The sequence below is a fragment of the Entelurus aequoreus genome, linkage group LG21 (assembly GCF_033978785.1).
Source record: "Entelurus aequoreus isolate RoL-2023_Sb linkage group LG21, RoL_Eaeq_v1.1, whole genome shotgun sequence".
In the NCBI taxonomy this organism is placed as follows: Eukaryota; Metazoa; Chordata; class Actinopteri; order Syngnathiformes; family Syngnathidae; genus Entelurus; species Entelurus aequoreus.
Genome location: NC_084751.1, coordinates 18,309,131 through 18,322,663, shown reverse-complemented (window position 1 = coordinate 18,322,663; position 13,533 = coordinate 18,309,131). Strand labels below are relative to the sequence as shown.

Here is a 13,533-nt window from a genome sequence, read left to right as displayed (position 1 = left end):
GAAGATGCTGATAATAACAGCAAAATGGAAAATATAAGAATTTCCAAGTAATGCTCAACTCAAGTGTGTGTGTGTGTGTGTGTGTGTGTGCGCGCGTTAAACTTCTTGTTGAATGATTTCAAATTATTTCTGAGTCTGAACTGAGGGAAAGGAAACCAAATTTTGAGCAGTCTCTCACGAGTTCAAAATACCAAATGAGGAGATTCTAAAAGAACAGACCGGTTTATGAAAGACTTGATGGGGGAGGGGCACAGCTAAGAATACTTGAGTGAGATTCTGTGATCCAAATTCGAGATAGAGCTTTTTGATAATGATAATTTGTCAGAGTAAGGTTGTGTAATCAAAATTTGAGAATGAGCTTTGTCAATCAATCAAGAATATTTGCATTAAGTTCTGTGATCAAAATTCAGAAACAACCTTTAATAATTGATAAAGAATATGTGAGTGAGGTTGTGTGATCCATCCAATTTGAGAATTAGCTTTGATAATAATGATTGAGAGCCTCTGGCCCTCTGTGGATCATGGCCGCGGGGCCAATTTTGCCTGGCCCCTTGGGGCCTCTGTGGGTCGTGGCCGCGGGGCCAAGTTGGCCTGGCCCCTTGGGGCCTCTGACCCTCTATGGATCGGGGCCAAGTTGGCCTGACCCCTCGGGGCCTCTGGCCCTCTATGGATCATGGCCGCGGGGCCAAGTTGGCCTGACCCCTTAGGACCTCAGGCCCTCTGTGGGTCGCGGCCGCGGGGCCAAGTTGACCTGGCCCCTTGGGGCCTCTTACCCTCTATGGATCGTGGCCGCGGGGCCAAGTTGACCTGGCCCCTTGGGGCCTCTGGCCTTCTGTGGCTCGCGGCCGCGGGGCCAAGTTGGCCTGGCCCTTTGGGGCCTCTGGCCTTCTGTGGGTCGTGGCCGCGGGGCCAAGTTGGCCTGGCCCCTTGGGGCCTCTGACCGTCTATGGATCGTGGCCGCGGGGCCAAGTTGACCTGGCCCCCTGGGGCCTCTGACCCTCTATGGATCGTGGCCGCGGGGCCAAGTTGGCCTGGCCCCTTGGGGCCTCTGACCGTCTATGGATCATGGCCGCGGGGCCATGTTGGCCTGGCCCCTTGGGGCCTCTGGCCCTCTGTGGGTCGCGGCCGCGGGGCCAAGTTGACCTGGCCCCTTGGGGCCTCTTACCCTCTATGGATCATGGCCGCGGGGCCAAGTTGGCCTGGCCCCTTGGGGCTTAAGATTATTATTTTTGCAAAAGTAGTTTTGCTTGGGTCGCGGCCGCGGGGCCAAGTTGGCCTGGCCCCTTGGGGCCTCTGGCCCCCTGGGCCTGGGCCCGGTAGGCCCGGTCATTAATCCACCTATGGATGTAGTTACCAATATTGTTAATTACCAATTAATTTTGAACACACAACTGAATTTCGTATGAGTCCATGTTCGATTAGAGCTCGTATAGATGGCTCGGTGGTGCCTCAGGCTGGTGGCCTGCCGACACCTCGTTGGGCTTTTGGCTGCCTTGGTGAAGAAAGAGATCCACTCAAACAGTCTGTCTCTTCTTGGGGTGTGGTTCAGTCCATTGGGCAGACTGTTCAGTGGCATGTGCGTGCTGGCCGAAATTGGGGAAAACTCAGGTAGAGTTGGAGCTGTGGGGGCTTTGGGGAAGGCTGGGGCAGAGTATGGGGCGTGGGGCTTTGGTCCAGGCCCTCTGCTTGCTTCAGGCCTCCTCGCTGCTTCGGCACTCCCGACACTTCTTTCCACAGCTGCTGGAGTCCCGGTGGACACATTGGCTGGCAAGGTGTTGTCTCTCTTCTCGGTTCCTTCCAGTCAGGTATCGGGTGTTGGTCCTGGATCGGCTTTGACCGTGCCCCTCTTAGCGAGTGCAAGGGAATCTGGAGTGGCTGCTTTCATCCTCAAATCTGCACAGAGGAACTGGCACACAAATTCTACATTTTGCAAACTTACCATTTTGGTCTCATGGTCTTTCCACCTTCCTAGGAAGCTGCTGGTCCTGAGAAGTGCTGATCTTGTGACTGAAGAAGATTAACCTGTTTTCTTAAAATAGGTGCCGTTGTTTGACCTAATCTTTTTGGGGAAACCATGTCGGGATATTAGATCATTCACAAAATATTTAATTACTGAATTGGCACCCTCCTTTGAGGGTGGGGTTGCTTCCGCCAACCACTGCAATTGTCAATCTAAATCACTACGTTCCTTTATCCGGATTGATCATATCGATTAAATAAAACCTCAACACGCTCAAACTTGACCCAATCCAAACTCACCTCCCCCCTCTGTCCCTCTCACAGGGACAGTGTTAGTCGTAGTAATAGTAATAGTAGTAATAGTATTAGTAGTTTCAGAAACATCCAAGAAAAAGAAAAGACAGCTGATAGTCAAGCGCAGCAAGAACAGAGGCGGAGGACAGGTCATGTTTGAGGTCACTGTTCGCTTTTGCAATAGTACTTTGATATTTTACAACACCTAGTGAATTATTGTGGCCTCAATAATTCACTAAATAGTTGTATTTAATTTAGTCTATCTATGATGGGACAATGCACAGAAACATTAAATTCAGAAACAGATATGTTATGTACTAGATTATATCTAAATAGCTACTTTCCATCTGTAGTCCCTGGCTACCTAAATTAAGGGGATCCACAAATCAAGCACTAAAATTATGACACTAATTAATCATAATAAATATATACATTCATAATAATCAATCAAAAATAATCATACTGTAGCATGTATTCAATTATAAGAAAAGTCACCAAATGCCCCTTCATGGACACATACTTACCATACAATACAACCACACCTTATTTACATCATCACACAAAGACCATACATGCTCTTGTTCACATCTGTCATCATTCGTAAAAACAACCAAGATTTTAACAGCCATACCTCAAAATTTACAACAAAAATGCTCTCATAGATAAATATAATACTCATTAAATTGATGTGTCAACATAATACCCCTCTTAGTGACCGTCTGAGCAGCCTTGACTGCTCCAAAGCCACTTTTTAATTTTAAATTTTCTATTCCTTTTGTTATAACGTGGAGAAGGCTAATTGGTCTGTTCATGTTCTGGTCTTCTTTATTTCCTGCTTTATGGATTTAATCATAGTAGCAGTTTCTCGACGTGGTAGGTAAAGTGTTTTCCGTTTAATTTATTTATCAATCGTTGTTATACGAGCAATAATACAATCCTTATATGTTTTTAGGAAGATAGTGTCCAACCCATATACATATCTCTAGATCGTGAGTCTGATAATGCAGTGAAGATTTTGTTCAACTTTGTTTCATTTGTTAATTCTAAAATAATAAATAATAAATAAATGACAATTATTTGCACTGATTTTGAGAGACTCTTTATTCAGGGTTTGTACAGACTGGATGAAATGTTCATTAAAATTATTACTTATGTCCAGACTGTCTGCGATAGTAGCGCCATTGATATTTAATGTTATAGTGTTGTTTCTTGTTTTGCTCTTTTTCCGTAAGTTTGTATCTGGTTTTCCATAACTCTCTATTGTTCCCTTTTGCAGCTTTGATTAATTCTAAATGAACGTCAGCCTTAGACTTCTGCATAAACATTGTAACTTTGTTCCTCCAAACTTTTAAATCATACGATCTGTATTTAGACCTGTTATAATTGCTCTTATGAGAGCTGAGTCCCGATGTCTTTATTAGAATCCAAATTGTTTTATTAATCCAATGGTATTTTTATTTTAGCACTCTTCTTTCTGGTTTTGTATTTGTGGATTTACAGATGTTCTCTTTAATTTTTGTCATCCAATTGTAATTCTAGTAGGGCTGCTTATCATTTGTATCATATAGAAGCCATTTATAATATCCTTAAGTTTCTTTCTACGTGTTTTATTTAACCAGTCCAGATTAACGTCCTCCATGACGTTACTTCTTTCATACTATGCTGTTTGAGGATGTCTGAAAATTAATCAAGAAAAATGTCTTCAGCTGTGGTCGGTCGGTATACTACAATTACCTTGAAATACATTTCTGAGAAAAAATTTATTTTAATTTTCAACATACTCAAATTGATCTACTTTTAATGTTTTCCCTTTCATAATTCATAATTCCTCCCCCCTTTGTCACTCGATCTGTCTTTTCTGTAATCTTGTCCCCCGGGACATTAATTAGAACGAAAGTTGTTGTGGGTTTTTTAACCATGTCTCTGATAGACAAGGTAATCCGGATTAGAGTCTGACAGTAACTGCTGTATTTGTTCAGTATGTTTCCTGTGGTAGAAAGTTTAATAATGGACACGTTTGTTACTGAATACTTTCTACAGACTTCTGTCTCTCTGCGACTTTGTGTATGTAATAAGCAACTACAATTATTTGATATGCTTAAATTTTGTTTTAGCTCAGCTGTTGTGTAGCTGCTAGCTCCTTGTAGCCTACAGCAGGAATGTCCAAATTGCAACCAATAGCTTTGTTTTTAACAGACAACCGAAATAATTGAAAATGTGGTATTAGCGTATCGGTTCAATCAGCGGCAGCTACGACCTGTTTTATCATTTGACCTAAATTTTTGGTTTCGTAGGCAGGACAGAGGGAACAATGTGGGTCATTAGTTGTCCATCTTATACCATTCTAATTGTTGTAAGGATAGTTCACATGAGCGGCCATACCTTGAGTCCTACCATATATAAGAGTCAAAAGGCTCCTATTATGAGTCGTCTAATTGGTGATCATACACTTTGGCGGTTTGGGTGGCAGGACACACGGACGCACCTCAGTCAGCCAGTGCTAGGACAGTTGGAGCAGTCCCCGTCTTCCACTCATTCCTGGGAGGCGTCCCCAGTAGTTGTCAGCTGATGTCGTGCTGTCAGGCAACATCAGGAAGTTCCTTCTGTGCGGTATTGAATTGTCAGGGCACAGTTCGTAAGCAGGTCATTACAAGGTGTGTGCAGATTGACCACAAAGGAATGCTTCAAAGATTATGTTGAACATTGTCCGTTGACACTTATGTCCAGCAGGGGTCTGTTTGTATCCTGCTGTTCGTCCTGCTGTCACACCTGCATTTTTTTGTGAGCATGTTCTGGCTACAACTTTGGAGCTTGTCTTGTTCAGAGAAGTTGGCAGTCCCCCGGCTGCACATCCTTTCCACCCTCACTTGACCTAGCACAACCGTGGCTACCACCCAAGTCCGTCTGAATGGTTTTACGTTTTGTTGAGGTTTTTTCCTCCAGAATTTGGAACTCAAAACATGTATACCCATCGTTTTCATATCCTCTCTGTTAGTTCAATTTTGCATATCACGTTTTTTTTTTTAAATTACAGTCTTAACTATCCCATTAATTGCTAATCAATAACCTTAATTCAAAGATTATACGTACTACTTCATGTGTATTCAAGTACCCTTTTAATTCACTTAAAGATTATGTATAAGTTAATTTAAACTATAATTTGTCTATCAGTAGGCGCGAGCAAGCTGTCATGCTTGCACTCTGACCTCCCGCTGTGCGTGATACTCTCCAAAACATAGGAATATTTTTATTCACGTTTCTCCTTATCTTTCAGCTAAATATTTTAATCTTTTAACTTTTAACGTCCGCACTGTGTTTATTTTTATTGTCTGCATTTTAATTTTGCTTTTATTTTCTTTCATTTCACTGTTGCATGAAAAAAGCCGCACAAACATATCCTTGCCCGTCTCCGACTGGTTATCCAACTTGGTCATAACAAACACACAAGGCCATGCTCTAAGCGCCATGCCTAATCACACTTCTCTTTTTTTTTTATTTTTAACTTTACATATCGGCTCTTATTCTAATTATTAATGTAGGCTGTTTTTTGTAATTATTATTAAACACTATTCACAGCAAAACAGTTGTAAAGTTATAGTTATTCGCATTATACTCTCAAAATCTGTAGCTAACTGAAAGCTGTTGAGATTTGGTTTGCCTCCTTTATCTCAGTGGCCTAGTGGTTAGAGTGTCCGCCCTGAGATCGGCAGGTCGCAAGCTCAAAACCCCGGTCGAGTCATACCAAAGACCACAAAAAACTTGGGAGCCAAATCACCAAACATGATTCCCGGGCGCATGGTATGGTGTACTGCAATGTCTAAATAAAACTATAAATTACTCCAAACTAAAATGTCAGACTGCACTTTAAAGTTACTTTTATTAAATTAATTTCCAAACTAACCACCACCACAGCAGACATCTTCCTCAATCCTATCCCAATACTCCCATAAATTAGAAAGGTGTTTCACAACAGTGGTTAAGTAGTTATTTTAAGTAATAGATCTCAATATGTAGTAATTAATAAGACTAAATTTGCCCTAGTGTGTGAATGTTGTCTGTCTATCTATCTGTGTTGGCCCTTTGATGAGGTGGCGACCTGTCCAGGGTGCATAGTCAAATTGTGAAACAAAAATTAAAGTTAAATCAAGTGGAAATTGACAGAGTATATGAACTACATTCTTGAGAATAGTAATTGATCATTAATATGTTGGAAGCCACATATTGAACATATTAAAGAAAATATCCAAATCCATTGCTATTCGGTATAAAGTTAAACACATGCTGAATAAGAAATGTCTGCACATGTTATATTATTCATTTATTTTTCCATATGTAATATTGTTTTGAAGTTTGGGGAAATGTTTATAGAAGAATTATAGACCCAATACATAAAATTAAAAGGCTCATTTCAATAATACACAAAGCATTATTATTATGATCATATCAATCCATTTTTTAAGTCATAATGTGTTAAATGTTCAGATAATTGAATTTTAAAACAATGGCATTTATGTTTCCAAGTAAAGAACAGCCTTCCAGTTTGTATTCTTAGCTTGTTTACATTATGAGGAGAAAACTATCATTTATGGGGGATATTGATTTTTGAAATAGGTCAAGTAAAATAAAATAAAAACACAAATGTATTTCAGTTTTAGGAGTTAAATGATGTACCATCCTCAGTGATGAGCTAAACACATGTAGTTTTTTGTTATGGTTTAAGAGACCCTTGAAAAGTAAAGTTTTTGAACATTATAAAATATAGTAACAATTACTTTCATCTTTTAACGTTGATGTTCCAGGTAATTTAATGTTCAGTAATTGTATATCATAGGCCAATATAAGCTTTGGCTTCCGCCTATTCTTTTTTCGGTCATTCTTTTTTCTTTTCTTCTCTGTGTGTAAATGTGTATGATTGTTAATATGTCTAATTTACTGTTAAACTGATCACATAAATTGGTTGATGGTGGATTATATGACCAAAATAAACTTATTTCATTTATTCATTCATTATCTATCGCACTCAGTTTTATTCCATTTTGCATGTAATTATTCCTATTGATTTCTTCCCATTTCACTCAAACGACTAAACAAACAAATAAACAAACTTGCAGCTAACCACAATCAACAGCATACCATTTACGAATACCTTCATTTGTCACTTTCTCATCTTTTCTTCACTTCCGTTTTCCTTTACAAACATCCTGTATCCATCTCTTCCTTACACTTCACACAATGTTTCTATTTTCTGTTCTCCTAGAAACCATTCACATAACGTAAGGTTATAAACATCCTTTTCCCATATTTTCTCAAACCATCCTCTTCACCCTCATTCTGTTTTTTCACCTGCTCTCTCTTCCTCTCTCTCACTTTCTCTCCTTCTCTCACAATACAAACACAATAATCCAAAATAATCAGTCTTATAAAATAATTTTAGCTTTAGATATGATTTAGGGCAGTGGTTTTCAACCTTTTTTTTTTTCCAGTAAATTAAAGAAATAAAATACAGCATAATGTCATCATTTTCTGATTTATTAAATTGTATAACAGTGCACCATATTGCTCATTTGTTGTGGTCTTACTTGACTTATTTGGACAAACAAAAAAATAAGAATAACTAAAACGTTTTAAAAATTAAAATAGTGATTAAATTATAATAAAGATTTCTATACATATAATCAATCATCAATCTTCTTTGGATATTGCAATACAGATCCATCTGGGCTCGTGAACTTAATTCTAAATATTTATTTTGTTGAAGAATTATTCTTCTATAATTATATTTATAAAGGATTTTGAGTTGTCGCTATTTTAAAATATTTAAAATCTCAGGTACCCCTTGGCATACCTTCAAGTACCTCCCTTTTTTGTCCGAGCGGAAACACCATACCCTCCTTTGAGAACTACTGGTTTAGCCTATAAAAAATCCTTTGTCTCATACATCATTACACTGTACAATTCCTCTTTGGGGGGGCTAGGATGACAGGGAATGCAAAACAATAACAGTGCAATACTTTTTTATATCATGGTCGTTAATGCCTAGTTTCTCTTTTAATAGAATCTATTTTGTTTCCATTTATACCCTTATTAGTTACTGTTTACTTTTTAGTTCTTCTTCTAAAGGGAACTCTCCTGAAGGAATCAATAACATTTTATCTGTCTATCTATCTATCTATTACTAACCCGAGCACAATTCATGACGTCATGCTCATCTTGCAGACAGTTATTTCCATTTTGTTTTATTCTCTATTTGTAATTCTACATGCACCAATGTCACATAAAAATTTGCTTTCTTTGTTATTTATTTACATTATTATTTCTGGTTTACTTGCTGTCTGTTTACTTAAGTTCTCATATTTTGGTCTGTCTTCCTTCTGATTAGAATTTGTTTAACGCTTCTCTACGTTTTGTTTTGACAATGGCGCTGAGTGGCTCTTATCTGTACTTCCTTAGACTCTATGTTTCACAGATGCCCTTAGATGTATTAGAATATAAATTTAACTTTTATGTTATTGTGTGTTTATTCCTAAAAAAAATTAAAATGTCAATGTATAATCAATTTATCTTTCTCAAATTTAAATTCAATATTATTAATTTATTTGTTGTATAACTATTAATTCCAAAGTTACAGTGTGTCCTAATCTATGATGTTCGTGCGTGTGTGTTTGTCTCAACTTCCACACAGAAACTGGATGGATCAGATAAGCAACAAGGCTGTACCAAAAAAAAGTATACTAGACATATAAATGAATGATGAATTAAACAATGTTTCAATGTCCCACAATCCGTATTTATTTATTGATTGATATTTAAACGTGTAATTTTCCATATATCTATTATTTTACTGGACTTAGCAAGCACCTACTACTAGCACACTCTACAGACCGAGAATAACTGTTCAACCACACTTAGTAATGCCAAGCTAGATGCTAACTTAGCCTTACTATGACTCAGTAAGCAAACTTTTGCTAACACAATGCTAACCTAGCTCAATGCTATCCTAGCTCAATGCTATGCTAACACAATGCTAACCTAGCTCAATGCTATCAGTGTCACTCCTCTTCGAACCAATGCCTCACGCAGCTGTCACTCACACAGCCTCGTCACACGCACACACTCTTATCTCAAAATGTCTCCCAGCTGAGACTATATGCGTCACAGTCACTCACACACAGAATTTACCAGCACAGTTAAAAGTAAATGCAATAGACAACTACTTTTCTCATCCAGAAGCACAGCTGTATCATATCAGAACCTTAAGAACAACATTTATCATTCACTCTTAGATGGACAAATAGTCAAGTTTAAGGGGGGTATTCTGGGCTTCCCTGCTTAGGCTGCTGCCCCCGCGATCCAACCTTCGAGAGCGGAATAAGAATTAAATGGATAGATCATACACTCATATGTTTTCTGTACATAAACTTTGTCTACTTTCTCACACGCACACACATTTTAGACAATTTCCAAACTTTTACAGATAGCGGGGCTGTGAGAAAAGCGTGAGGGGAGGTTGCGAGAGGGGGGGGAAAGGAAGGGGGGGATTAAACCAGACAAGAAACCAGGTGCTACACAAAAGTTATTAAAATACGCAGATATATATATATAAATTTAAAAAACACACATTTTTATCCCACAAACCCCGCCCCCCTGGTCCGGACCAATATAAACAACTAATGCATACGTGCTTTTGTGGAATCGGCCGTCTCATATCACACAAAAACCAGGTTCCATCATTGCTCATAAAACGGCGATTAACCCGTTTTATTGGAGCAGCACCTGCGTTATCAAACTGACCAACACGGATCACTGGCCTCTAAGGCGCCATAGGACCACCAGGAATCACCCAGCAACCTACAGACTCGTGTCTGGTCAGTCCCATACAGTTTCACCAAGTTTCACCAAAGCTCTACCACATGGAGCCCGAGACGCCACCTGTCTATTCTGCAGCCATTAAACAGATTCGTGACAACTTGGCTCAGTTGATCTCCTTTACCGGAGTCACTGAATGGTCACCTAATATGAGGCTTTTTTACACGCTGAGTCACAAGGACTAGGGACCGCTGCAGTTTCCACATAGACAGGTGTCTCGCACTTTCACAGACGTATCAATTTTATATGGGCCAAATGTCACATCAGTTAGCAACCCTTGCCTTAAATTTATCTTTGTCCAACTCTGGCTAATTCTGATGCACTTGCAGAAAGAAGCATCCTCTGCCAGCAACGACAGAGGATGAAGAGGTTAAAAGAAAATTGTCTCACATCGTCTGTGCTTCTACACTCCAAACCACCAAAATTCTATCAACAATCCCCTAATGTTAAAAACAAGAAATCACAAATATTCAACAAACACACAGACAAATGATCACATATAAAACAACTCAATCCAACCATAATTTACCCCAGTCCAGGTTGTTTTTGGAGAACCTGACTAAACCTATCTTTTATCAAAAATAGATTCAGCAATTAGTCTTATCGATCCGGCTCTCTCCAGGCAGAAAATGTTTACACTTTAAGCAAAACGCTTACCTTGTTATGCGCGCGTGCAGCACACTGTCTGCCTGACAGAGAGAACGGGAGCGGCTGTCGACCTGTAGCTTCTAAACCATCCTGTTCGTGACGCCAATTTGTGTAGTGGATTGTCCGAAGCTTAATCAGGCAACAAAAGTAGTTTAGTACAACAAATTTATTTACCCATTATCAGAAGTGCAGGTTGAATTAAATTGTCCGTGCAAACAGACAAAATGTACTCCAGAGCACACAAGACACACACAAGCCAAAATCTCCCCCGAGTTCCAGTCTTCTGCCATTTTTTATATGTCTGTTGTGCGTCATCGTTCCTTATCGAGTGCGTCAAATGTCTTGTTTTGCTTTTCCTATCTGTTCCATAACAACTCGAATCCTTTAGACAGTCAACACATTCTATAGACAGGTTGGCACGACTTAATATTCACTTTTGTCCCACAACTGGTCCATTCAATGGCACAAAAATACAAGAGTATTGAAAATGAGCGGACATTCTTAAAAGACAAGAAATATAGGTCAAAAGGTCAGAAATTCTACTACAAAACAAAACAGGCTATCAAAACAGATCTAACCTGACTACTAAACTAACAAAAATATTAACTCAAAACGCTCCGGCTATGGAGGGAAAAAGGGGCTAAGAACAAAAACTAACAAATACAACAAAAAGCGCTCCAACAGAGGCAATGCTAAGAAGCTAATCTTACCTGACAAAAGGTTACAAACAAAGAATCTCCCGTGGATCAAAAGTACAAAAAAACGTGGCAATGACTGAAGACAAGACTGTTGCAAGGAACGCTGGAGGTAAGCACAAGACGATACGAAACACTCTGGCACAGGACAGAAGGAGGATGAGACATTTATACACATGAGGGAGGGTGACACAGGTGGGCGCAATCAGGCAATCAGGAAAGATGTCAGACCAGGGAAACAGGAGGAAGGGCAAGTGACCTGAAATGAGAGGGAGAGTCAGCATTTCAAAATAAAACAGGAAATGACAAAACAAAAACCAAACAAAACCCAGACCAGACTTCACCCAGGTGTGACACTTTTTGGAGAAATAGGTCACGGACCAAGAAGGAAATAACATTCAGTACATTTTATCATTCTAGATTGTGGACATGTGGACATAAAGGCATTACCTTGCTATGTTTGTTAAAAATGGGCTGGAAAAGTATTGATTAAAATGTGTGTCTGTCTTCTGACCTTTGAATCTGGTCAACCACATTGACAGCTAAATAGGATGCTCTCCATTTTTGCTTTCTAACACATTCCACATATTCGTACCCAAAAAACAATGTAGAAGTATTTGTTTTTATTTTTGATTGAAAAATACTGATACATTGGAGATATGATGGTACATAAGTTTTTGTAGCGCCACATTTCTAGGATTTTCAACAGCAATTTTTCAAACATAATCCTTCGTTTTCATATACTGTCTCGTTTTTTTCCCCACTTTCCACTGAACCCGGTGCCCAAATAAAGCACCCCATGTTTGGGCCAAGTTTTTGGTCAGGATCAGAGACAAAATTACAGGAATTTCATACATTTGTGAATAGTATTAATCCAAATATTAAACTCTTACTGGAATATAGCCAAGGAAAAAATGTTTTAGATGCTACAATTTTTAAAGATGATCTGGACAATCTACATCAGAGGTGGGACCAAGTCATTGCTTTGCAAGTCACAAGTAAGTCTCAAGTCTTTGCCCTCAAGTCTCGAGTCAAGTCCCGAGTCAAGACAAGCAAGTCCCGAGTCAAGTCCAAAGTCAAGACTGGAAAGTCTCAAGTCAAGTCACAAGTCCTGCATTTTGAGTTTCGAGTCCTTTCAAGTCCTTTTGACCACAGACTAATATTTTTACACAGATTGTGTATGCTTTTAAACCGCTGTATTTATTTATTAAAACAAGTGCATTTGAAATAGCAGGAAAGAAAATAGTACTAACATTGCAATTCATAATAGCACTATTAACCAGTCATTTTAATAGTTTAAACAATTTTAAACATTTAACTCATTCCTTTACAGAATAAACACATTTGCAAAAACAAGTGCAACTGTACTTATTTGTACAAAAGTGTTAACATTGTATTTCCATGGCATATTGCATTGTAACTAGTTCCACAGCAGTTTCTATTCTGTTCTTACCTTATCTCATTGATCTCATCTCATACTGTATGTGTGTTGATGTGTGCGTACACATGAAAAACATAACAAATACATGAACATAACAATGAACAGAGTTGTACTTTTTAGATGTCAGGCCCCTATGCAATATGTACACATATTCTTAATATAGTATATATTTTAACTGACCTTTATTTGACTATGTTTGTCTTTTTGTAGGTGGCTAAAATACGCGGTGCTGCTGACCGCCGTCTAACGTTATGTTACTGTGTGTGATACATTGACTAACGTAACGTTATGTATAGGTACCTCATGCAACCCTGCTTAAAAAATCACTTGACAAAAAGTATGAATAAGGTAGCAAACTGCAGTGGACGCAACATATTGCCGTGTTTGAAATGACGTTATAACCATAAACATCTTATAAGTAGACGCAATATTGGTTGCTGTGACGCGAGCAATTTGCATCTTGAAGTGGTGATGAGGAGCCGGCGAGCAGCCTAAACTGACAGTTGACAGGTAGAAAACAAAGATGCCGGGCTGGTGTTCAGCGTTTTCCTGCTCAAATGAGCGGACTGTTGAAAATAGGAATCGGGGGATTACTTTTCACAAGTAAGATTTAACATTAATATACTATTG

The 13,533-nt window shown here is 38.9% G+C and overlaps 1 long non-coding RNA gene across 1 annotated transcript; it reads right to left on the bottom strand.

Annotated features, from left to right (window-relative positions):
* Nucleotides 1-1,346: 1,346 nt before the first annotated feature.
* LOC133638464 (uncharacterized) lies at nucleotides 1,347-11,596 on the bottom strand. Its single transcript, XR_009823634.1, has 3 exons — nucleotides 11,478-11,596; nucleotides 4,739-10,896; nucleotides 1,347-2,007 (listed from the first exon to the last, which is right to left on the bottom strand). It is a non-coding gene; the product is annotated as an uncharacterized LOC133638464 (long non-coding RNA).
* Between the last annotated feature and the right edge of the window lie 1,937 nt (nucleotides 11,597-13,533).